Raw genomic sequence first — 26,836 nt, forward strand, 5'->3', positions numbered from 1 at the left:
ACAATTAGCTTTTTAGGTCGAACCAACGGTGATAATTATCACAAGTAGGTACCACGCCACCAAAGAGGGGGACCACTCATTTTGAGTTTGAGTGGGATTGACTCACTACTAACTCACATTCTTTTCGGTCCTGATGAAGCACCAAGGATCATTTTGAATGTTTTTAGGTGCGAAACATGTCGACCTTCCTTTTTAGCAACTAGGGGTCATTATTACCCCTAGAGTGACACTAACCTATGGGCTTTTCACTTTGACAAGGCAATCAGCCTATCAAAACTATTGTGATATCCCCTAGCCAGTTTTATTGATTTAATTTCACACTCACTTCTATCTACCCCACTAGGACACTCTCACACTCATCAAACAGCGAAATAAAAAGATCTCTGTCAAAGTGACCCTTCGGGGGACCTGTTGGGCATTGCAGCGCCTTCCTGACAAGGAGCACCCACCCGATGATGAAGCATGATATCCCTAGGGATGTGTGAGGGCAACAAGAGACATTCTTGTTGACTTCCCCTGACAATTGGTGCAGTACCTAGTAACCTATTCTCTTACATTCCTTTTCTTGCCACTCCACATGTCTTACTATGAACAGTAACCCCCCTTGTTGAATTGATATTGTCTTTTGGAGCACGGTTACTGGACCTTTATTAGGTCCTGGTCCCCCTCTCTCTTTATACGATAGTTACTACATTCTCCCAGTAAATCAATAATTCCGCCTAAGTCAACGATGTTCCTAGGCACGGATGTGCCAAGTCAAGCTCATACACAGGTACAGAAACACAAACACAGGCCCAACAGTGCAGACACACACACAAGCACTATCTTAAGCACACATAAACAAAAGTTCACACACTCAGACAAGACAGTCACAGACACTGCTAGCTCCGACAGGGTTTGGATACACATAGTCCTCTCCATATCAAGACCACAGAATTAGTGTGGACATTGGTGGCATAGTAGCATTGAGATGGCAGTGAAATAGGGATGGTAGGACAGACAGGGTGGCATGATGGGCGCCGGCATGGCAAAGGAGAAAATGACACAGGAATATAAACTGAATCATTAGCCCAATGATGAGGCACAGAACTGACAAGCCACCTGTAGCTGGGAAAATGATACAGCTGTAAAGAGTTGTGGTAATGGAAGGGGAAAAGGAGGCCAATGAATTGTGAGGTGAGCATAGGTATGTATGGCAGAGGAAACAAGGATGGGCAATCAATCAATCAATCAATCAGGGAATTGTAAGCGCGCTACTCACCCGTGAGGGTCTCAAGGTGCTGAGGGAGGGGGTCCGCAGATCTGTTTAGCCAAAGAGCCAGGTCTTGAGGGTCTTCCTGAAGGTGTTTAGGGAGGGGGCACGTCTGATGTCTGCCGGTAGCTCGTTCCAGGTCTTGGCAGCAAGGTGTGAGAAGGATCTTCCGCCTGCTCTGGCTCTGTAGATGTGTGGGGTTTCGGCCAGTGCGAGGTTGGAAGATTGGAGGTTTCTTCTGGGTACGTGGAAGTTGATTTTGTCGTTGGGTGGGGTCATAAAGATGACTGTGGGGATTCTGCACCATGTTGGTTAATTGCATAATAGACAGGAGTAAGAGCAAAACAGAGGGCACCTGTAAGCAATTAGGGAGAGAGGAACCAGGGGAAACAACCTCTAAAACTGCCTTGTTGATCAATAATGGGTATATCTCCAACAATACACAGATACAATTCTATAGAGTGTAGAGCCAATATCCAGAGATATAGTGCATCAAATATTAATTCTCATTTCTTTTTATTTTCACAGATACAGGCATTTCATATACTTTTAATCTTTTTCTGACAATTCTTTTTTTTTTTAAATTATTTGTTTAATACAGGGATTAAATTATATAGAAAATCCTCTCCTATCATCAAGAACATAAACATCACACAATTGCATCGAACACCCATACCACACTATCTCTCATACAGCACATTCAATTAAAAGCAGAATTATATAGCTGCTTGATGATAGTACCACTATTTAATCTATTTCGTAAAAATATCAAAACAGAGGAATCTTAATAGCTCATAGTCAAGGAGATGTAGACATTTCAGAGTTTGTATGTCCTATAATGAAACTCATAATTTTATTTATTCAGCAGACAATGCGCTGACGTACATTTCGGTGGAACACCAGAGTATAGGTGACACCTTCTTCAGGGCTAAGAAAGATATTTTCCTTTTCAAAACACAGGAATGGCAAATAAGACAGGGTACCGAGGGTGACTTTGGAGGCACAGAGGAACTTTACTCTCAAGGTAGCAGCGAAAAACAGTCAAAGGATTCTCAATGAGGTTGCATGGGGCAATAATGCAGAACAGAACAATCGATCAACAGTGCTTATCTTAGTAAAAAGAAATTACTTTCTGCAAAGCAAAATACTATACAATTCGAATGGGATTTAGTTAATGGGTTGCAAACTACCCTACAATTAACAGTTAAGTGTTACACCTCCTACAGTACCCTTTCCCTAATCTCGGCGTTCTCATAATGACTAGAGTGATTCATTTGAAATACAACAATAGGCATTGCTTAGCGAGAGGTGCAAGTCACTCTGGATTAGCCCACTGGCTAATTTGTAGATTAGTTCAACAGTTCTTGCCACAAAGAAAACACACAAACAAATGTCTAGTGTCCCTTTGGTATTCCACCTTAATATCAACTGCAGGATGTTGTTAGTTCACACAACAAGATGATGGACAGAGTGCTGAAACTTTTCAACCACTCACCCCCAGTCAAGAGATCCGGGTATAATCCATTGTTCTTTTGCTCACTGTGCCACCCCTGTTTGGAACCAGCCATATGCAAATCAGTCTTCAACCTGCTCCACATGGGAACAGTCCAAACTGCCAAGTCCTACCTGGACCGGAAACAAGCATCCTTGGGCCGTTTTCGGGGTATCACCCTCATCAGCCAGGCTAGCTTGAATTCAGAGGCACAGCGAGCAAGGTACTCACTTCTGGGCAAACATACAATCATTGTTGGGACATATGTACTTCTGCACATTCAGTCTTTCAGCCTTTTCATGGCCAACTCCCTCATTATCCGCTCATTGGAGATTTGACTCTCGCAGTGCTGGAAGATGTGATCTGTGAACCAGTTCCTGTATCAGGTACTTTGAAAAGGTACGACCGCTGCAACTTCACTTGGGACACATACTGTTGGGCAGAGTAGGTCATGGCAGGCCTGCAAGGTGGAAAGTCACATCTTTGCCAGTTGCGACCTCTGAGGTCAGATGGGTGCTCGAATTTGGAAGCTACGTCCTCTGAGTGGGTGTTTGTTTTCAGCATTTGTAAATTCCAGGCCAGATCAAGGCTTTTGAACACACAGAAGGGTGCCAGATGACACAATGCTGCTTTCAGATGAATATCTTTGTGCAGTTGCCAATGATAATTCCTGTGGAGACGAGGGGACCGGAAGACTGGTATATCCATCCTTCATTCATCCCACAGACAGGCAGCTTCTTCTGAGTGTTCCTCATGCTGGGAACATGCTAGATCGCTCCTCTTCCTTGTTCACGAACAACATGGAACTGAAACCAGTGGAGTGGTTTTGGTCCCATTTTTATACTCATTTCCAGACAGATGATATGGATCCACTGCCTTTGGAACACGTTTAGTTTGGGTCTTTTCAGATGTAATTTCTTTCTCTCTTGCAGACAAGCCCTTGTACAATGTGATGACTCTTACAACAGGTAGCAACGATGCTGGATTCAATCAGAATTTTTCAAACCAAGGGCACAATCAAGGGTGAGATCGCTGCACCCGCTGTCGTCAGCCTTCCTGAAGCAGTATCAAGAAAAGTGGGCCTTGTCTAGAAACTCTTTACCTTTATCCACAGAACCTGCTGACCCACCCTCCTCCACTATCATTTACCAAATAACAATGCCCAACACAAACTAATATTTACTAACGAGGATCTCATTTTTTAAGTGTAGCCGTCTCCATTTTCCCTCACTTCACTGTCTTTGTCTATACTATCTAGACATTGCAGTGCAGTCAATACACTTCCAGTGTCTGGGGAAGCTGTATACAACCTCAATTTTGTGCCACTCTAAACCAGAATCCATCCGAAATGGATCCCACTGGCTCCCTCTCTCAGAATCTTACCATATACAAAATCTTACTGCTTCCCATGTGCAACACACCCACAACTCATACAAGCACTTGCTATGAAATGTCAACTAAAGGGTTGGGGCTCACAACAAAGCTGAACTTTACACAAGCAGAGTTAGTAGACTACCCCCCCCTCTGATGCTGAAAAAAAGTCTGGTCAAAACTAAGGAGTCAGAAAACTTGATACGCTCCCAGCACTCCTTTATTTGATTAACCCAGGAAATGGCAGTAGTCCCATGTCAACTCTGGGGGCATGCTTGGAGAACTCCCCTCACCTCCCCCTGAATGTAACAGAACAGTCTCTTTACTTTGGCATTTCTATGGACAGGCCTAGGCCTGTGTACACGTGTTATGTCAAAATGGTTGCAGGGCCAAACAAAAAGTCAGGATGCCAGTTTCATATGTAATTGTGCACTCAGGGAATGGAGACATGCTGGCACACCGTCCAGGGGACATTAAACCAATACCACTTTATCCTTTCTCATTTAAACTCCCCCCCACCACCACAGGCGGCCTTCCCTGTCTTGACTGATTTCACATGTAACAGAACACCATGTGAACCTTCCTATAAGAGAGACCTTGAAAGCCCTGACAGCTCATCCACATCCCTCAACTGCATCGCATAATAGAGTGCACAACTGCATTTGCTATACTGGAGCACAAAAGTGCTCAAAGAGCAGCTCATTTCCTGTCCTTTACTCAAGTTATTTCCATGAGTAGCTTTAGCTGCTTCATAATTCACCCAACCATTCAGGGCAGTAGCTATCATTAGTGCAGTGGCACCAGGACCCAGGAGTCTGACGAGCTCACTGCACCACAATTATGACTTATTTTTATTCCTCACAATTTTCCTTGCTTTCATTAGAAAACGTGGACTGCCATTTTCCTGAACACTAGCTCTTGCTCACACTTTCAGTGCCCATTTTTTTAAGTATAGCCTAAAGAAAGTTTTAGTTGCGTGTTGTCGAAGGCCTAATTTCTACCATATAATATACATGGAGTAGACTTTGGGTCAGTGCATTGCTCTTAATTAGATTTCTTAATTGACTATCTCAGTTCTCTATTCCTTATTACATGGATTTTCTCCCCATTCTTGTGTTTGTCCCCCAAATAATCATTTAGGTCTACCTCGTTTAGATTGGATCAGTTGCATCCTTTCACCAGATAACATCACAACTTTGCAATCCACGAGGAAATATTTTCTCTCTCTCATCTGTCTCATGTTATTATTCCTGCTCCCTCTCCTTCACCATCCAATGCTCTCATTATTTGAAAATGACTCTCCCCCCAAACACTCCTGTGTATTGTTTGCTGCCTGCTGCTGTATCAGCCTATCATGATTTTCAAACTATTCAAAGGAGGACGCCGGGGAATGACAATGGGCGCGTGAGGCAGAGCCATCTAGGAAAGCTTCTCCTTTTGATTTTTTTTAATCCTTTTATTAGGTTTTGATCACCTTGACATAGCAAGAAGAACAAAATACAAGAAACAAAGAATACACTATCATTGAAGGCCCATCTGAAATACCGCTGTCATGTGAGACCTCAGCCATGTTTGACAAAAGGTTGATGAAGATGAGCTTACTAATAGACTCATCTTTGTTAAGTCCTGCTGAGGAGCTGGACCGAGACAATGAAAGCACATAAGGCTCTTTACCCTCCCTCCATACATTTCCATATCTTTTTACGTTTCCGAGGGCACCCACTTACCGTGTCTATAAACTTGTCTATAGACACACACCAATCCAAGTATGCAAGTCAGGGACCATGTTGTTGCCCCATTGGTGGGTAATGTCTATTTGCACTATGATCAGACCCATACTGCATAATATAATTTTGTATCATGTCAGTCTTAGTTTACTCCTCATACCCTGTAGCACTAATTTTGGACATAAATCAAACTTCAGCCGCACAGCCCCAGTAATATGTCCGTTTATCCAGAAGCACTGGATAATCAAGCATTACTAAGTCATATGCAGGAATATTCCTGGCGCCCATGCATGTGGGGTTAATCTCCAGGCCCATACAGTGAAGTCAGACACTATGATCATAGACTCTATGCATGATCCTGATTTTAATCTGTTGTAAAAGGATTGAATCACCACATCTCTCAGATACATTAAGGCTTCATGCCAGTCAGTGTCGTCACACAGGTCCTCCTCTTCTCACATCCTCCTGAGGACTAAGAGGGCATCTGGCAGTTTGTTAACAATCACTAGATATAGGCTGGACATCGCTCCTATATTGAGGTCGGCCAACCAAACCCTTCCTCCTTGTGGGGAGCGATCCTGTAATTCTACCCATAATTTTCCCGGGGAAAGAGTTTCAACTGCAGGTGTCTGTAACTCTATCGGGGAGCACTCTCCAGTCTTGAGGTGCCTCACAAGATTTTATCCCCATTGTGTCGCATATTTCTCCCCGTCTGGAGATACCTATAAGGTTCCACCTAGAAAACAATAGAGTGCCTCCACTACCATCAGTACCTCCCTGCACCACAGTGGTGTCTCTTTAGTCACTTCTGCTACCCAGCTCTTTGGGGCATATTTACTAGTAAATGGCAAAGCGTGTTGTTAAGCCAAGAAGGCTAAGAGTATGGTGCAGCCCTGCGTAACCCCCAGCGCTAGGTCTAAATTTAGCTGCCTAGTGCCAACGCAGGTTTGGTGCACGGGTGTCTGCGTTCGCTGGGAAGATTGTTTATGTGCATGAAGGTGTCCCTTCCTGCACATAAACAATCTGAAATGGCGTTTTGTAACTTCTATGTGTGATGCTTAATGCAGCACACATAGAAGTTGCTCAATGTCATTTTTAAATGATTGTTTATGTGCAGGAATGGACACCTTCCTTCAAATAAACAATCAGTGGCGTTTTGCTGTGTCCATGTGCGCAGCACACATGAAAACAGCAAAAACGGGGAGAATTAAACAATTTCTCCTCGTTTCGCCAGGGTATGACCATGTTTTCCCTAGTCTTAATTTTGGTGCTGCCCCATATTTACGCCGCCCTTGTAAATATGGGGCAGTGTCAATATCAATGGGTGTTGAGGTGGAACACCCACCACAACACCCATTGCACTCCCCTTTCACGCTAAGTATAGCATGAAAGGGTGCCTCATTTACAAGGCAGCATTAAGCCACATTAAATGGCTTAACGCTGCCTTGCAAATAAGGCGCAGCCTGTATCGTCACCACAATATCCTGAAAAGTGACTTTGTGGTGGTGATAGGGGCTTGTAAATATGCCCCTAGGTTTTTCAGTGCCCCCTTCAAGACCTTGATAGCGGTCGTTGTCACCCTGGCATGGCTTCAAGTGGTGTAAATAATATGTGTGAAGAACCATAGCGAGTCTGTGGGCACGAATCAACAGTTCGTCCTGAGGTAAAAACGCCCAGTAATTTGTGACTATCAGGTTACAATTTTTATTGATTTAGACCTCTTCAGAGATAAACAATTTGAAGTGAGTACAAAAGCTACACATTTTTATAAACATAACAGAGCATATATATGATTTCTTTTTAAAATAATAATAATAAAACGGATTTTAAAAATGTACACAAATTGTAACAAGCAAATTAATTTGACTATCGGGTGAGCAGCTATCAGGCTAGCCAATGACCTGAAGTCCAGGCGATTCCGATAGGCCGATGCCGAGTCCTCCACTCCGCGCGAGAACAAGTGTGAGCCACTGTCAATATAGCCGTGACTGTCGATTGTTCCCAGGGAAAGGGGGTAATGGGATATGAGAACATGAAAGCCAAGACCAGACAACAGCTGTTCAGGGTGTCTTTCAGGTAGGGTGACCAGGTTTCCCGGATTTACTGGCAGATTTCAGGAAATTTAGCTCATGTCCCGGTTGAGGGTAAACTGAAAACTGTGGGAGGTGCTTTTTCATGTTTTACAAAGAAGGGATAGTTAGCAGTTGTTTCAAGAAAGCAATTTAATTAACAGGCAAGTTACTGGGTTTAAAAAATGCATTCTATGTATGTTCTTACTGCCTGATCTGTAATTATTTGCTGAGGAGCGCTGTCATTCTGTGCGCTGGCTTGAAATAAAATTGTAGTCTTTCTTCTATTTTTGTGAAATGTCCAGGTTTTAGGCTTGAACATTCTTGTCACCCTACTTTCAGACCTGGGAGGGGGGAGGTTTTTCACGCCGAGTCACCGGTAGTTTCACAATGCTGGGGAAGGCGTTCACTAAAAGTGTATTGCCTAGTGATAAGAATCAAGATCATTAGATACCGACAATGTTTGTAAGTTCTACAGAGCAAATGCATTACAATGTTATGGTTCCTATACCTGGTATTACAGCTAAATGATCCAAACTCAAGAACAGTGTTGCGCCTCTTGATTTGTAGGCTCAAGATCGACTCCTGTCTGTGAACGCTACACACTCCATTCATATGCAAAACTCTTCTCTCAAGTAAACTGTTCGCAGCGCAGCTCCACCCAGGAGAGATGTAGTTCAAAGTAATTCACCGAGATAACGAAAGTCTCTGAATACGGCCTCTAAATCACAAAGTCTCTGAGGTTAATTCGTTCTTCCCTTAAAAGTCTTTAAACACAAAGGACTGCTGTTGAAGCAAACTTTCCTCCTTGAGGTCAGCACTTATCTAGGCCAAACCATCAACTTAAGCGTCGTGTTTTGACTGTTGTTACCTTAGCAGTTGTGGGGTGGGACAATGCTAAATGAGGGAGGGTTTAGTCTCATCTTGGGTTTCCTCTCCCTGGGAAGGTGGAGAGAAGACTGGAATTGCACCAGGGTTTGAGAGTCGAACAGGGGAGGCAACTGAGGTACCAGAAGGTTGAGGGGTGGTTGGAGGTGAATCCTGAATAGCTGGGAAGAGCATCTATGGCATTGTAGATGGTGCCTTTGGACTTGCAATCAGTAGGAGGTCCCTAGGAGGAAAACTGCTGGCCGGCTGTAAGGTCTTGTTTGAGGTGTCACCCAGGATAGACAGAGATAGGTCACGGAGATGGCTGTTTGAATAAACCCTGGAACTCTTTTGTTTCCCACTTTACACTCTAGGCCTGTGACATAAGTGTTGGAGAGGTGTGTTGAAGGAGGGCTTAGAATGTTCAGTTCTAACTTACACTCAGTGAAATACAGACATGTACACCTACTCTCCGTGTGTGGCATGGTTAATGGCGAGTGCCTGGGCTGGCAGGTTGCTGCAATAGGATCTCCCGGATATCCGGGGCCATGAGAGAGGCTTTACTCAGCTGCCCACCACCAAGTATGGGTAAACTGAGCAATCTAAGCAATGATCAGTATGTGAACCTCATGGATATGTAGTGGAATGACTTTTGTGAGCCCACTTTGAGCATCCAGGGACATAGTTCAGGGGGTGGTGTTTGGGGAGCTACACAGCCTAACAAATGTATTCTGTAGTAAATAGTTGGGTACTGGCCTTAAAGCTTGGTTAGTTTGAACACTATTGTGTTTTAAATACCCCTAACAATCAACACTCTTCTCTTCCGACTGCCTCTTAAGCCCCCCTCGTGTCCTGTTTTTCATAATGTATTTTAACAAGATATACCAGCATGATTGTTAGGAAATCTGAAACTTACACCCCCCTCAATCTTACTGACCAAGCTACGCCCCTGTGAGCATCTAAAAAAATATCAAACCTCAATGAATTCACTTAAATTTTAAACATCCCTCTGACATTAGACCCAATTAATGATGAAATTCAGCACTGCGCCCTGCTATAGTTGTTTTTAGAAGAAGGATCACCACCAGCTTAAAGAGTGTTCAAGCCCAGAGTTTCGTGTCCTAATTCTTTCTACACATTTTCCTAATTAATAAGAAAAAACATTGGGATTCATACAGCTACCAATGGTGCTGGCAAAAAATTGAATTTCCGGGTCGCCAGGGTGTGCCCTAAAGCATCCAGAGCCTGGGTAAGGCGAAATAACATAGCAGAATATTTTAAACTCGAAAATTATATGTATTTACAAGGTGACGTGACGTGGGTGGACATAATCCTACATATGGCATGCATACTCAGATGATAAAATGCTATTTAATGCATCATTTTTATAATGCTACCTCAAAGATGTCGCCAGTCCAAGTTGGTGCATAGCCCAAAGTCTAACTCTTCATGGAGAAATGATAACGACCTGCTTCAAATATTAACTGTAGTAAGAAAAATATGCATTTTTTCTAAATAATTTATTGATGGATAACCTTCTCGTTGTCATCATTTTAACGTATTACAATTGTATTTAAAAAAAAGAAGCCAGATCAGATTTAAAAATTACCCTTTTTTCTTTTTATGAACTTTTTAAAGGGAGATCTCCCCTGTCAGGGGACATCACCCCTTTCTGAAACAAATCTGTCCTTTCATCGTCCCAACACATTAGAAGTGTTCGCATCACCATAATGCCCGCATAACACTTAAAAACCTTTCGTATAAATATACTCAGTATTCACGCTTTGCTTTTTCTTGGCATCTCTGGTCTTCAGCGCATAAAATCTTGTGTTTTGAGTCTTCAGCATGATCATTTTAATCATGCTGTGCAATACACTAAAAATATATATTCACACCTGACTTGGCTTGCATGGAACCCCTGCGATGTGCCTAAATCAATAAGGATTAGTCCTACCCTGACAAAAAACAAACAGTTGCAAAGCTTTTCTCTCTAGAACGTCTCATAATTCTCGCAAACACAATAATTAATACCCGCAGTTCACTAAGATTTCAGTTTGTTGTTTTTTACATTAAAGTGAAGCAGTTTTCCTCCCATTGAAGATTTTGGCAGAAATAAAAATTACCACCATTCATCCAGTTTCTAATTCGAGGTGGAAAACGGTATTTAATCAGCTCCCAAGAAAATAGTACATCCATTTTTAATGCTAAGTAGCACACGTGATGAAATATTGACAGTTTGTTTGGGAAAAATGATACCAGGCAGTGCATGAAGAAAAAGTGTGAAACTCATTAAACTATGAGTAAACGCTCATACCTTTTTTAAGGGAAAGCTGTGACAAAGGGTGTAGCTATTTCAAGCCAGCTGCTCAAGGTTTACATCACTCCTTAGTACACTGGAAGGAAAAACTACATCTTGCTCTGCACTGGCCGGAAGTTGGCACATAGGACCATAGAACCAGTTTCCCAGGTCATCACCCTGTGAGAAGGGAGTTCTCCAAAGTCACAGTGACAGCTGCACCGCCCAAAGCTGGCATGAGAGAACAAAGGCCTGATGTTCACAAGGACACACCTTTGCCCGGCAGGCGAGTTTATGCCACTCCTGTTTTCTTTTAATTACCGAAGAGCACCAGTCCCTCATGCCCCCCCTCAGCCACCAGATTTTATCTACTAGTCATGACAGATCAAAGAAGCGCTTGTATTTAGACAGATACGGGCCTTCCTAAAAGAGGGTGCACATGTAGAGTAAGCGTTCTTTAAGGAGTCACCAAATAGGAAACATAAAACATCCCAAATGAACTGGCTCCAAATGTTACAATGTTTGTGTGCTACACAGGACAGATTTCTGAAGTTACCCTGTGAGCTTTAAACCTCTTTTGTGTGTTATATATATATATATTGTCCATCTATATATATATATATATATATATATTGTCCATATATATATATATAAATTATATATATTACCTACTGGCGGTCCCCAGTAGGTAGTTATAGTTAGAACCTAGTTTCCATAGGTAAAGCATTTTTTGGTTTGCTAATAACTTTGGCGTCGTTTGACGAATGTTTGCGAAATTCTCCAAAAAAAAGGTCTATCCAGGTCAACTCCTATCCTGGAAGTTTGGGGGTGATTTGTCAAGCGGGGGCTGAGAAAAAAGGGGGGTCCCAAAAAGTGTTTTCTCCATGTTAATTTCCATAGGAAATTTTATTACAGGCTACAGCCCGAACTGCTGAACGGAATCACACCACATTTGGCAAAAAGGTAGTGCTTGATTCAGAAAGCAACTTTTTTTTAAATGGTGTAAATCCGTTCCGTAGTTGCTGAGAAATTAAAAAAATAAAAGTCAAAAAATAATTTTCCCATAGGAAACTTTAGGGAAGGCTGCAGCTCGAACTGCTGAACGGAATCACACCACATTTGGCAAAAAGGTAGTGCTTGATTCAGAAAGCAACTTTTTTTTAAATGGTGTAAGTCCGTTCAGTAGTTGCCGAGGAATTTAAAAAAGAAAAGTTTCAATATCTGGGGCAGCGGTGGGTTTGCGCACCCTCCCGACCTGTGATTGGGTGCCACGACCATGAGCATCACTGTGATTGGCTGCCAACACTCCAAACCAGGAAGTGTTGGCAGCCATCTTGTGACTCGGTGGAACCGAGTTACATGAAAACAGTTGAAAAAAGATTAAAAGAGAAGAAAAGGGGGCAGGGTAGAAACACCCTGACCCCCTAGTCCTGCTCACGGGGGCCCACAAGGACTCCGAGGCCTATTTATTTATTTTTTTTAATAAAAAAACATCAGAATGCGTGCTGGGTGCACTAATCCCGACAATTTTTTTAATGAAGCATGGCTCTCCCAATTCATTTAAATGACCTGGGGCAATCCTATAATTATATTGCAGGGGCCTGCGGGACTGCCACCTCCCATGTAAATTAGGTGCAGGAGGGCACACGGCCCTCCTGCAGCCCCATGGATCGCCACCTCCCTGAGGCTTGTTTTGTAATTGTTGGAGGGCCTCTGAGGCCACCCCAAGCCCCCGGGATCACCACCCCCGGGGCTGTAATTAAATAAGCAGGATGGGCTCGCGGGCTCCCCGAAGCGGTCCCCTCCTGGAGCGCTTGATGACCCTGGGGACCGCCACCCCCCAGGGCCTGCTCCTGCAATGTTCAGGGGTGTGCGCCCCTGAGACATTGCCGTTTGCTATGACAGGGCGGGATCATGATTTCCACCCTGTGATAGCAAACCCTGGTTTTCTTCATTGAAGCAAGAGGAGGAAAACCTCCTCTCGCTTCCAGAAAGGAAAGGAGAATTGATTTTGGGCAAGAGAAGCTGCATGTTAGCAGCTCTCATTGTCCAAAAGCAATGCCGGCTTCCACAGGAGTCGGGGAGCCGGCGGGACCGTGGGGGCATGGGGTCCCCGGGGCCAGAAGTGGCCTGGGAGGGGGGCCACGCGGAACACTTCCCCTTTAAAAAAAATAATAATGAAAAAAACTATTTAAAAAAAAAAAGAATTTAAAGTTTGGAGTCGCAACCCCCCCAACCCCCGGCAAACAAATGTGATAGCAACCTTCCGAAATCTGGAACGTGAAAAATCGGCTGATGTCACACACATATAACAATCAAGATGCATGTGAGGTTGGACAAATGAGAATGGCAGTCATCTATGGATTTACATATAAAACATTTTATTTACACAAAACAACAAAATAAAGTAGGTACAGCTATGGCGTGTCATCCCTTGACAATCTGTGAATCACATTCTGCAAGACAAAAAGTAAGATAAGAGTGTGTGAAAGAGAGAAAAAGTGAGAGAGAGGAAGAGAGAGCGAAAGAGAGAAAGAGTGAGAGAAAGGAAGAGAGATAGAGAAAGAGTGTGAGAGAGAGGAACAGAGAGAGAAAGAGAGAAATAGTGTGAGAGAGAGAAAGGTAGAGATGGAGAGGGAGAGTGAGTTCCAACACTACGGACAAAACCCTCACAGCTCACCTTTCCGTCACCGGTGTGTCTCCAACCACGTGCCGGGACATACTGCAGCCCTCAAGCTCACTCATCTGAAACATAGTATAGAATCAGTAATGGCAGAGTACATAGGACTGCACATGCCTTCATCGCTGTCCCGCCCCTGCGCACCCAGGCTGCTGCACCCCATCCACTCCCGCCACCCAGAGGTGTCTGCCTGCCCCTGTGCACCAAGGCTCCTGCTCACCATCCACTTCAACAGCGTAGAGGTGTCTGCCTGCCCCTGTGCACTCAGTCTGCTGCACCCCATCCACTCCCGCCACCCAGAGGTGTCTGCCTGCCCCTGCGCACCAAGGCTCCTGCACACAATCCACTTCTACCGCCCAGAGGTGTCTGCCCGCCCCTGTGCACCCAGGCTGCTGCACACCATCCACTCCCAATGCCCAGAGGTGTCTGCGTGTCCCTGCACACCCAGGCTGCTGCACACCATCCACTTCCACTGCCCAGAGGTGACTGCCCGCCTCTGCGCACCCAGGCGTCACTGCTCACCTTTCCGCCACTGGTGTGTCTCCAACCACGTGCCGGGACATACTGCAGCCCTCAAGCTCCCTCATCTAAAACGTAGTATAGAATCAGTAACGGCAGAGTACATACAACTGCACACCCCTTTATCGCTGTCCCGCTCTTGCGCACAAACGCTGCTGCACACCATCCACTCCCACCGCCCAGAGGTGTCTGCCCGTCCCTGCACACCCAGGCCTAACTGCTCACCTTCCGCCACCTGCGTGTAGAAAAGAGGGCCCACTACATGCCACTGCAAGCCCCAAGCCCGGGGCTCGCGGACAGGGCACCCTCCACATTATGCAGCCCTGCTCCGCAGGCCACCAGGTCTCACATTTGGTGCTGCATCTTGATTTTGCCATGGCAGAGGACATACCAGTGCACCCGCCATCATCGCAGGTTGCACACCCGCTCTTCCCTTGAGGTGCCACTAACTCTGTGACTAGCGAGGCCATGGCACGTGGCTGTAGGTCCCCGCTGTCCGATGGCTCAGGCCTACACTGCGGTCCAGCAGGGCACACAAAACCTGAGCTGTCCAGAGTGCCGGGTCGGGGCATCATCGCAGGCTGCACACCCGCTCAGCACTTACGGTGCCCTTACCTTAGTGAACCGAAAGTTACCGTCCTGTGGCGGTGTGCCTGTGCCAGATGCAATGCATCCGGTGCCACTAAGTCTGAAATGTAAATGGCGTGGAGCACGTGCGCCCGGTCCTTTTTATTGGCAGGGTCACGTGTCTTGTAAATCCTGTGCATGATGGGTGTGGTGTGGGTGTAAACCAGCCATGAGGGAGTGGCTGTGGTGTACTGAAAACTAGATCTGTGATCAGCAGATCACTACAATGAAAACGTGGGCTATGTAACATTGTCGTCCCTCCCTGTAAGCATAAGCGGAGTAGGCTGGCCTGGCTTATGCCACTCCTGCGTAAGGCTGTGAAGAATGACTTAGGAGCTCTGGGCGTTGTTCCGTCCTGGGCTGTATGAGGAATCAACTGATGCGGGTGTCCCTGTTGTAGTGCTGCCGCCACCCGGGCCGCAAGCGCCAATGTGTCACCCTGCAACCCAAGTCCCACAACATGGCCAACATGGAAGGTAGGGAGAATCACTGACCCTACATTCATCCATACTTCCACACATGAAAGATCGTGGACATGACACATCTGTGTGAATATAAATGTTTATTGCACATTCAGTGGAGTGTTGCAGCTGTAGCAATACAGGGCCCTGCAAAGCCCAAATTTCTGTTTTTGGCACATGGAGGGCAGCCAATTAGAGGCAAGGTCATGCTTGGGGGTTAGGCTCTGCCAACATATGTACTTATCCAATCACTCCGCAAATCCCCAAGCAATTATAAATTCACTATACACTCTCCTTGCAGTACTCTAATGATCATCCAATCTATACACATGTACTTATACAATGACCCAGACAAAGTTACATAACCAAAGTCTTCCCCACTGCCAGAGGTAACATGGTTGCGTGCGCTGTCCACAGCACAATGTAATGTGGTAGGGTCCAGGGGCATCATGCATACATAATGAACACACGGACACAGTTAGATAGATAGGGGGACTGGGTACGCGCTCGGCCCCTTTTTATTATCAGGGTCACATGTCCAGTGACGTCTGTGCTGGATGCGTGTGGGGTGTGTGTAAGCCAGCCCTCAGGGAATGGTTGGTGCTGGTAACAAGTACAACAGTAATTATCAGATCACACACAGAGATTCAATCATAAAGGGTCCATGACTTGTGCTGCACTAAGGTAGGGGCACTAGATGTGAAATAACACACAAAAGAGTCTATCGTAAAGGGTCCATGACTTGTGGTGCACTGAGGTAGGGGCAGCAGATCTGAAATCATATACAAAAGATTCTATTGTAAAGGGTCCATGACTTGTGGTGCACTGAGGTAGGGGCATCAGAAGCATTCAGCGTGTGCGCAGCCTGTGAGGATGCGTGGTGCGGGCGGGTCGCACTGGGAGCAATGTCTCTTGCCTACTGGACTGCGTCATCTGCAATCGCGAGTCGATCTGAATTGTGAGCCCTGCTGTCCGCAGTGTAGATGGAAGGCAGTAGTCAGCGCAGACATCGAGGAAAACTTTTTGTCACTTCCTCTTGACAAAATCTGAGGACATAGGGTACAATTCTCTCTGCAATTAATAAATCATGTCTCAATGTAAATTGTGAGCTCTGCTGACCACAGTGTAGGTGTATGGAACAAAAGATGAAATATGTATGGAATACATTGTCGAAATGTGTAGGTTTCAGGGACATTATTGTTAGTTGTCTACTGGACTCTGAAATTAATGAATCAACACTCAATTTTAATTGTGAGCCCTGCTGACTGCAGTGTAGGCCGGAGGCAGGGGTCAACAAGGGCCCACAGGTACGTGACATTGACATGAGCTGCACAGAGTTAGTGGGACCTGAAGCACTCAGCGTGTGCGCAGCCAGTGATGATACGTGGTCTGGGCATGCCGCACTGGTAGCAATGTCTGTTGCCTACTGGACTGCGTCATCTGCAATTGCGACTCTATCTGATTTGTCAGCCCTGCTGACGCAGTGTTGGCAGGAGGCAGCGGTCAGCAAGGGCCCACAGGCATGTGGTATTGAGTTGAGCTGCACAGTTAGTGGCACCTGAAGCACTTAGCATGTACACAGCTAGCGATGATGCGTGGTCTGGCTGGGCTGCACTGGGAGTAATGTCTGTTGTCTACTGGACTCTGCAATTAATGAATCAAGACTCAATTTGAGGTGTGAGCCATGCTGTGCGCAGTGTAGGCCGGAGGCAGCGCTCAGCAAAGGCCCACAGCCACGTGGCATTGAGTTCAGCTGCACAGTTAATGGTACTAGAAGCATTCAGCGTGTGCGCAGCCTACGATCATGCGTGGTCCGGGCAGGCCGCACTGGTAGCAATGTCTTTTGTCTATTGAATTCTGCCTTATTAAGGCTACGCGGCGATGACTTATTGTGCACAGAGTTATTGGTACCTGAAGCACTCAGCATGTGCGCAGCCTGCGATGAAGCGTGGTACGGGTGGGCCGCACTGGGAGCAATGTCTCTTGCCTCCTGGACTGCATCATCTGCAGTCGTGAGTCGATCTGAATTGTGAGCCCTGCTGTCCGCAGTGTAGATGGAAGGCAGTAGTCAGCGGAGACATCGAGGAATGCTTTTTGTCACTTCCTCTTGAGAAATTCCGAGGACATAGAGTACAATTCTCTCTGCAATTAGTAAATCAAGACTGAATTCGAATTGTGAGCTCTGCTGACTGCAGTGTAGGTGTATGGAACAAAAGATGAAATATGTATGGAATACATTGTCGAAATGTGTAGGTTTCGGGGACGTTATAGTTAATTGCCTACTGGACTCTGAAAAAAGACTGAATTTGAGTTGAGAGCACCTCTCACCACAGTGTAGGCCGGAGGCAGAGGTCAGCAAGGGCCCACAGGCACGTGGCATAGAGTTGAGCTGCACAGTTAGTGGCACGGGAAGAATTCAGCGTGTGCACAGCCTGCGATGATGCGTGGTCCGGGCAGGCCGCACTGGTAGCAATGTCTTCTGTCTGATGAATTCTGCCTTAATAAGGCTACGTGGCGATGATTTATGGTGCACAGAGTTAGTGGTACCTGAAGCACTGAGCGTGTGCACAGCCTGCAATGATGCGTGGTCCGGGCTGGCCGCAGTGGGAGCAATGTCTCATGCCAACTGGACTGCATCATCCGCAATCGCGACTCGTTCTGAAGTGTGAGCCCTGCTGTCCGCAGTGTACATCAAAGGCAGTAGTCTGTACAGACATAACTCTGCGGTGCTGTGCCGCTGGGTTCGCAGGGGGCCTGTGTCCAGGAGGCCTACAGTCATGGTGACGGCCTGGTGGTGGGGTGACGGCCGCCGCTCTGGCAGACGCTTTGGCCTTCACAGAAGTGAACCACGCCCAAAGCCCCAGCCTATTTATTCACACTTCTACGCTGGAGTGGCGTACGTTGGACCAGCCCACTCCACTTCCGGTTCCGCTTACAGGGGATGACGACACAGCTACATGACCGAGAGCTTCCCCACTGCCTGAGGTAACATGGTTGCGTGCACTGTCCACAACACTACAAGCACCAGCAGTATAAGTACACATGGAGAGGTCTGTGCTCTGCATAGTGAGGTCTGTCCAGCACATTACCACTACACTTGGCATTGTGTGAATTGTTATTAATGGGTGACTTGCATCCTTCACACAAATTTTGTTCCCATGTCTACCAACATTCAGCTATTGTGTGGCTGAGAGGCCATGCCGTTTCTGGAAGGTTCACTGTTCTGTTCTACACTGCCTCGGTGGTAGTAGGGGGGGTGGTCCGTGGGGGAGGTCCTGGGGGTGGTGGGTGTTGTGGCCTTCTTAGGTGTCACTGTCGGAGCTGCATGATCAGTAGTTCTATGAAATGTGTTGCTCTTCAGATGTGGTTCTGGTCTGGGCTTCCTTTTACACTGTAGGGAGTTGTCCTGCTTTACACCAGTAAAAGACAGATGTTAAATTCCTACTGCTAACCTGGCTTATCGCCTTTTTTTGGATCGCATCACAGATTTTGCTGGTTGTTGACAATATCGGGAAGTGGTGTTTTCATGTTTTTTTTGCACGGGAATGCCTATTCTGTATATCATTAGTGTTAGCTGTTGCTTTCATTGGTGTCCATGTTTTTTGGCGCAATCTATAGCTGGAAAACTGGCATTATCAGCAGTTTTCACTAGGTTGAGAATGGGATGATAATTCTTTTGCTGCGGTAAAGTGCCGATAACTCAGCGATAAGTTCTTGAGAATACACCCTATAATTTTTTTACATTTTTTAGTCCGGATTCGTGCACCCAGCCGCTTTAAAAAAAATAATAATAATAATTTTTGGGCCCTGGGGCTTTTTGTGGGATCCCCTGAGCAGGCCCAGGGGGTGAAGGTGTTTGTACCCTGCCCACTTTTCTTGTTTTTTCATCTTTAATCTTGTGATTCGCATGAAGCTGCAACAAAGTCCTAATAAACACAAGGGCTTGTTTTAGAGTCACCCTATAACCCAACAATTGGGACTTATCGCCGAGTTCTCGGCATTTTAGCACAGCAAAAGTGGCAAAAGAATTATCGCCCATTCTCAAGTTGGTGCATTCTGCCACATTGCCCACAGGCTGACGGTACCAACACAGCGGACAATCACCATCGTTACACAGATAAAGCTGTGCTCACCTGTTGGCCTCTGGTATCTTTCAACTAACAACTGCGAGAGTCGGACAAGTCTTACAGCCAGCTCTATGAAACTTCCTCACACGTCTTGGATGCATGTCTACAAAAGCAACGTAGGGCCCCTGCATCCGCACCACTTGCTCGTCCCAATTCGTAGTATTCCTGCACAACCAAACACGACATCAGCCGGTGTTTGACGCCTCTGTGCTCCCGATCCAAGATTGTAGTCACTAAAATGGGGGTGTGCCTGGTCATGAAGTCTAGTAGTCAACAGTAGTGAAAAAACAGTACTTTATTAGAAAAACATAAATTAACAATACAAAAACATCAAACAACGAGTGACATTGCCAACAGGGAACATCAACTTGTGGATCAAAATATCTTTAGATCGTCCTGGAAATCCCAAAACTTCGTATTCAGAAACCTGTTGGATAAATAAAGACAATGGTCAGGCGTTAGTATGGACACAAATGTAATATGGTACAATGTATTGTACTTGGACAAACCGGAATGCTTACAGGTATGATCAATCCTGCACAAAATGACCGTAACAGAAGCTTGTGCGGTCGTAACCTTCATAGGAAAGAAAAGGAACGTTATAACTACACAAACTTCTGTTATGGTCTCATTATGCAGGATTTATCACACCTGTAAGCATCAGGGTTCATTTCAGCTTGATACACCTTCATGTTCACTTTACCTACACTGCGCAGAAATAGCTGGAGACCAAGCAAGGGAAGCACGCCATAGCAGCCTTCCTGCATGTGTTGGGAGCAACTGACTGCATACATGTACTACTTGAGCCCCCTGCCAACACTGCACAAAATCCCCGCAACAGAAACCACATGCATTCCAACAATGTGCAGGCAAAACTGGACCACCGGGGCCTCTACACTAATGTCGTCGCAAACTTCTCAGGCAGTGTGCATGATTCCTACATCTTTCGCAAGCATCCCAGCCCTGGTCCCCAGACCAGTCCGACGCCCAGCGATGACTGCGCGACCCTGCGCACCCAGACCTCAATGCTCACCTGCCGCCACTGGCGTGTCTCCAAAAGGGCCCACCGCATGCCGGAACAACCTGCTCAGCCGTCGCTGGATTCTGCAGCACAGGCCCCCAGCACTTCCTGCTGCTGAGGAGTCATGTCTGTACAACCAGCTGCCTTTGGCGTACACATGGTCCAGCCGACCTCACAATTCAAATCGGGTCTTGATTACCAGGATAGCGTATTGAGGCCACGTATCTTCGCAGGCTGTACACCCGCTCAGCTCTGGTGGCACTAACTCAGTGCAGCTCAAGTCATCGCCACGTGGTGGGAGGCCCGTGTTGGCCAAAATGCCTCGGCTGCCATCAACTCTGGGTACCTCAAGTCATCGCGATGTTGCAGGAGGCCCGTGTTGGTCAAACTGCCTCGGCTGCCACCAACATAATAAGCACACGGATAAACCCAGAGAGTAGAAATGGCATTGAGCACGTGCACTTGGCCCTTTTTATTGGTAGGGTCACATGTCCTGTGACGCCTCTGCTGCATGGGTGTGGTGTGGGTGTAAGGCAGCCGTAAGGGAATGGCTGTGGCATGCTGACAACTAGACCTGTGATCAGGAGAACACTACAGGGAAGACCTGGTACATGTAGTGTTGTAGTTCCCTCCCTGTAAGCGGAGTGGGCTGGCTGAAACGCGCATCGTTCACAACTTTACCAATATGGCGGTTTGAATCCGCACACCCACCGAGATAGCTGCACAATGGGTGCGCGACTCCACTATTTAAGAAAACAGAAGACATTATATTATTTTAATAACAAACAAAAGAAATTACAAAAACTATTTATTAGATATTAAAGTTACAAAATATCACAAAAACCAAATTACTGAAAAAAACATAGGTTTAATGAACATTATAATTCGAAATTAGCATTTAAAAAACCTTAGAAATTCACAGAAAAAAACATAGGTTTCAGGCACATTATAATTAGTTGGACATTTCACTCGTACAAAACCAGAGAAATTCCTCCGTTATAGTTATTTCCGCTAACTATAACTTGTGCCCCTGCAATACACTGCTGATGACATCATTCATGACATGGTCAGTGACATCACTGATGACATCTCAAATGACATCACTGATGACATCACTGATGACATCACTGATGACATCATACACATGAAAATCTGATGCACCTCCTCACTCTCTAATATAACCTTTGATAAACCCACTGTAAAATAGAGACTAACATTTTCAAAACAATCGACACACCAATACTAGTTACTACGTACGCACTCACTGATTCCTAGGTCTAAACACATGTCCACTCATTCACCCATACAGCCACTCATTAATACAGCACTATCATATGCACTCATACACCTATACAGACACTCACACACCACTACTCATCCAGAGTTACTCACACACCTAGTCAGTCATGCAACGAATCAATCACACTTCCATTTATTCACCTATACAGTTAAACACCACATCACTTATTCATACAGATACTAATGCATACTTAATCTCTTACACAATCACTGATACAAGTACACACTCATCCATACAGCCACTCTCACAATCACTGACTCTCACGTATAGTCATTTATATACTCCAACTCTCACATATACTGACTTTTACATATGTAGTTACTTCGACATGTACCACTGAGACATCCATTCACTTACCAACACACCCATATACACACTCACCTACCCATACAGCTGTTTCCACATGTACTCTTCAACCCATATAACCAGTGAATCAACCACTCACACATCTATGCACAGTGTCACACACCTCCCACCTATCCACACACACTCAGGCACCCATACAAATACTCAGGCAACCAATCAATAACCCATATAGACACTCATGTAGCTACTGACCAACCCATGCAGCACCTTACACAACAACAGACAGACTGATACAGACATTCACACAGTTTAGTCACTAACCCATGCATTCAGTAAGAATCATTTAATCACTCACTTATACAGTCACTCACGCACCTACTAAATCCTCCATCCAGACACTTATACACACACTCATTCTTCAATACACCATGGCATATATATAAAACATATTTAAACTTTATAGAAACACACAGTCACTGGATGATGTCATTAGTGATGTCACTTGAGATGTCATCAGTGATGTCACTGACCATGTCATGAATGATTTAATATATGACATCATCAGCAGCTCATTGCGGGGGCGCGAGTTATAGTTAGCTGAACTAACTATAACGGTGGAATTTTTCTGGTTTTGTACGAGTGAAATGTCCAACTAACTATAACGTCCCTGAAACCTATGGTTTTTTCAGTGAATATATATATACATATATAGAGTGAGTGGTTCTGTGCATGGATCTATGGGTGAGTGAATGCTAGTGTGAGTGGCTGTATGGGTGAGAAAGTGGGTGTGTAAGTAGCTGTATGGGTGGGTGATTTGTCTGTGTTAATGGCTGAGTGAGTGAGTGGGTGTGTGTGATTCATTGAATGAGTTTGTGAATGGGTATGTGAGTGGTTGTATGGGTATGTGAGTGGACATATCAGAGGTTGTATGGGGGAGTCAGTGGTTCTATGGATGATCTCATCAGTGATGTCACTGGCCATGTCATGAGTGATGTAATATGTGAGGTCATATTCAGTACATTGCAGGGACCTAAGTTATTGTTAGCTCAGGAAACTATAACTGTTACATTTCACTGATTTTTTTTATGAGTGAAATCTGAGTCTAACTATAACGTCCCTGTAACCTTTGTTTTTTCAGTGAATTTCAAAGTTTTTCTTTAATTCTATTAGTTTTTTTCGGTGAATTTCTAAGATTTAAAAAAAATTGTATTTCCGAAGTTTAATGTGCTTGTATTGTTTAGTTTTTTTAAAAGCATTTCTATGGTTTATTAGAGTGCTTGTGAGGTGTCTTCAGTAATGTGTTACTTATTTAATTTTTTCTTTTTTAATTTTGTGGAGTCACAACCAAGTGCGACTGGATCCGAGGAGGGGTTGCGACTCCTGCAAGATTTATTTTACCAGTATTGAAAGAGATATATAGAAAAATGTAATGTTTTGTTTAAAGTACATGGTTTTCTAATAAAGTAATATAAGTAGCATAAATATGGAGAAAAATATTTTAAAGGTAGTTTTTGAACATTTTGCAGAGTTGCGATGCCATCATGATCGGTGCAGGCAGGTTTTTCTGGAGTTGCAGTGTGGACGAGACTCCTGCGCATTTTTTGCAGTAGTAAAGTCATAGTTAGACAGTTTATGAATTTTGGCATATAGAATGGCAGCCGGGTTATTGACAACTGCACTTCCTAAGCCTGTCACGTGGTATTCTTGGTTATGGTATTGCCCACCTCAAATGGTCAGCTGCCACATGACCACAAATTGAAACATGAAAGAAGATAGATGAGAGGCAATACACACGAACAGCAATTTGTAAGTTACAAGGTATACAGACAGATAATCAATCAATAGTCGTATGCGGATGTCGTTGTATGTCTTTATTTCACACACGCTTGGTGTACATCTTTAGAAACAGCCAATGCGTTTCGCCCTAACAAGGGCTTCTTCAGGGCAATGAAGTAGTGGTGGAGTACGTGTGTCAAAGAAATTCAGTCCGGTATCGTGTAGTCGGTATGGGACGTCCTATGTAGGGACGTAGTCTCAAAGAGAAAGGCCTTGGGCCATGGAGGGTGCCTGTATATCCTTATTAGAGAAATGCCAGGCTGTGTAAGTGAGTCAATGGTCAAAGGCCTCCAATATTCTTCAGAGGAGTATTTGTATCCGGCTTACCAGACACGGATTGGGACTCCCTACTCTGCGAGTTACACAAATACTCCTCTGACGAATATTGAAGGCCTTTGACCATTGACTCACTTACACAGCCAGGCATTTCTCTTATAAGGATATACAGGCACCATCCATGGCCCAAGGCCTTGCTCTTTGAGACCACGTCCCTACATAGGACGTCCCATACCGACTACACGATACCGGACTGAATTTCTTTGACACACGTACTTCACCACTACTTCATTGCCCTGAAGAATCCCTTGTTAGGGTGAAACGCGTTGGCAGTGTCTAATGATATACACCAAGCGTGTGTGAAATAAAGACATACAACGACATTGGCATATGACTATTGATTGATTATCTGTCTGTATACCTTGTAACTTACGAATTGCTGCTCGCGTGTATTGCCTCTCATCTATCTTCTTTCATGTTCATGAGTTTTGTTTAAAGTAAAAGGCTTACTAATACAGTCAGAAAAGTAGTAGAATTATTGAGAAAAAGCATTTCAAAGGCCGACATAACACATTTTGTGGAGTCGCAATGCATAGTGATTCGTGTTGGCACCTATTTCCAGAGCCACCATGGGGACGTGCCTCCGGCGTATTTTTGGCAGTAGTAAAGATATATTTCCATCTTTTAATGGATTTGTTCAAAGTAAGAGGTTTGTTAAAAAAATAATAAAAGCAGTGTAATTATTGAGAATAAACATTTTGAAGGTGGTTTTAATATATTTTGCAGAAATGCGAGGTCATTGCGACGTCACTGTGACGTAAGCGCGACGGTAATGCGACTCCCATGTGATACAGAAACCAATGGATGTGATTGGTTGAACATTTTTCTATCATTAATAGAGTAATGTCCCACCCCTTTTCCTCCATCTTTCTCTTGTGCCTCTGGATTTTGACACCTGTGTATTGTCTCTGGCAACTCTGTTTTATTTTTTGGGTGTTTCTGTTCTAATTTTTAGGAGTAGAAGACGGTATCTGGTGCTGCTACAGAGTCCCGAAGATCATGCCAACTCGTCCTAGGATGAAGAACCATCAAAGACCAAGATAGAGACTATTTTAGGGACCGTTTTCACGATACCAACTGGAGAGAAGAAGGTCAATGCCAAAAAGGTGCCATGCACCCTTTGCAATAAATCCTCTCTAGAGGATCAGACAAAAAGAACTCCTGTAGCACTTTATTGATGAAGAAACCTCTATGCAGCATGCACTCATCATTGTTTGGAGAGCAGAGACAGAAAGGGAAAGCAGGGAACAAACATCTGTTAGAGATGATACACAACCGAGCACCTCATCTGGTCCATTGCTGTCATCAGATCTATCTCCCAGTGTCCAGAATTTGCTGCAGTTGGAAAGTTTTGCCTCAAATTTAAGCTTATTTTGACAATGAGGGAGCAATCTATCCCTGCTGTTATTCAGATCATTAATACTCATAAGTGTTAGTTTTTTTACCCCCCAGTTGCGTCTGCAAGGATTCTGGTTTTCATTAGCAAGCACCGTGTTTAAAGCTTTTTTTCAAGAAACTTAAAAAAACACAAAATAAACCCCAAATCATTAGAAAATATAAAAAAGGTTTTAAAAAACTATTCTTATTAGAACCACGCATTCTGGTTTAAGAAAGAATAATTACATGTTATATGTATATTTGTAACAGTGTGAATATGTCTTGCTATGTTTGTGTTTGTGTGAGTGAGTATATTGGTGAGTGACAGGGTGTGGGAGTAGCTGTATTGCTCAGTGAGTATGTGTGTCAGTGCCTGTATCGGCGAGTGAGTGCACCTATGAGTTACTGTATAAGTGAGTAAGTAGGTGTGTAAAAGCTACATGGGTGAGGGCATGTGTATGAGAGTGGTTGCATCATTGAGTAAGTTGCTCTGTGAGTATATGCATATATGTATGGTTGAGTGAAAGGATGCATGATTTCCTGTATGGGTGACTGAGTGCATGTGTGAGTGGCTGTATGGGTGAGTATGTGGGTCCATGAGTGTCTTGTATGGGTGAGTGAATGGGTGCATGAGTGGTGTATGTGTGAGTGAGTGGGTGTGTTAGTAGCTAAATGGGTGAGTGAGTTGATGTGTCAGAGGCTGTAAGACTGAGTGAGTTATATAAGTCTGCCCCTAAATTTTGGGCCAAAATCAGACTTATATAAGTCTGCCCCTAACTTTTGGGCCAAAATATTAACAAATGTTTTTAATGCAGCTAGAGATAAGAACATCCCTGAGTCTTGGGCTAAGTCCATTATTATTCCAATTTTTAAAAAAGGTCAGGGGGGCGACCCGGCCTGTTATAGGCCTATTTCTTTAATTGACTCCGCTGTTAAAATCTTAGGCAGAGTCATATTGGGTAGGCTGACCACGTGGCTTGAGGGCAGTGGCATACTATCTATGGACCTCTCCTGAGCCTTTGACCTGGTTAACAGGTCAAAGCTGTGGAGAATCCTACTGGATATGGGGGTTGATCCCCCTCTGGTTGGCTTCTTGGCGGACCTGCATCGCGGCTTATTAGCTCGGTGAGAGTTACCCAAGGAGGAAGGTGTACCAGCTGCTTTAAGTCAGA

General features: G+C 44.8%; 1 long non-coding RNA gene across 1 annotated transcript in view; it reads left to right on the forward strand.

The window, feature by feature from the left end:
• Nucleotides 1–25,743, forward strand: part of LOC146797913 (uncharacterized) — a 92,518-nt gene extending 66,775 nt beyond the window's left edge. The window contains exon 3 of the long non-coding RNA XR_014969077.1: nucleotides 25,243–25,743. This is a non-coding gene — a long non-coding RNA (uncharacterized LOC146797913). The remainder of the gene's footprint in view (nucleotides 1–25,242) is intronic.
• Nucleotides 25,744–26,836: the final 1,093 nt, after the last annotated feature.

This window comes from Triturus cristatus, chromosome 9 (assembly GCF_964204655.1).
Source record: "Triturus cristatus chromosome 9, aTriCri1.1, whole genome shotgun sequence".
Classification (NCBI taxonomy): Eukaryota; Metazoa; Chordata; class Amphibia; order Caudata; family Salamandridae; genus Triturus; species Triturus cristatus.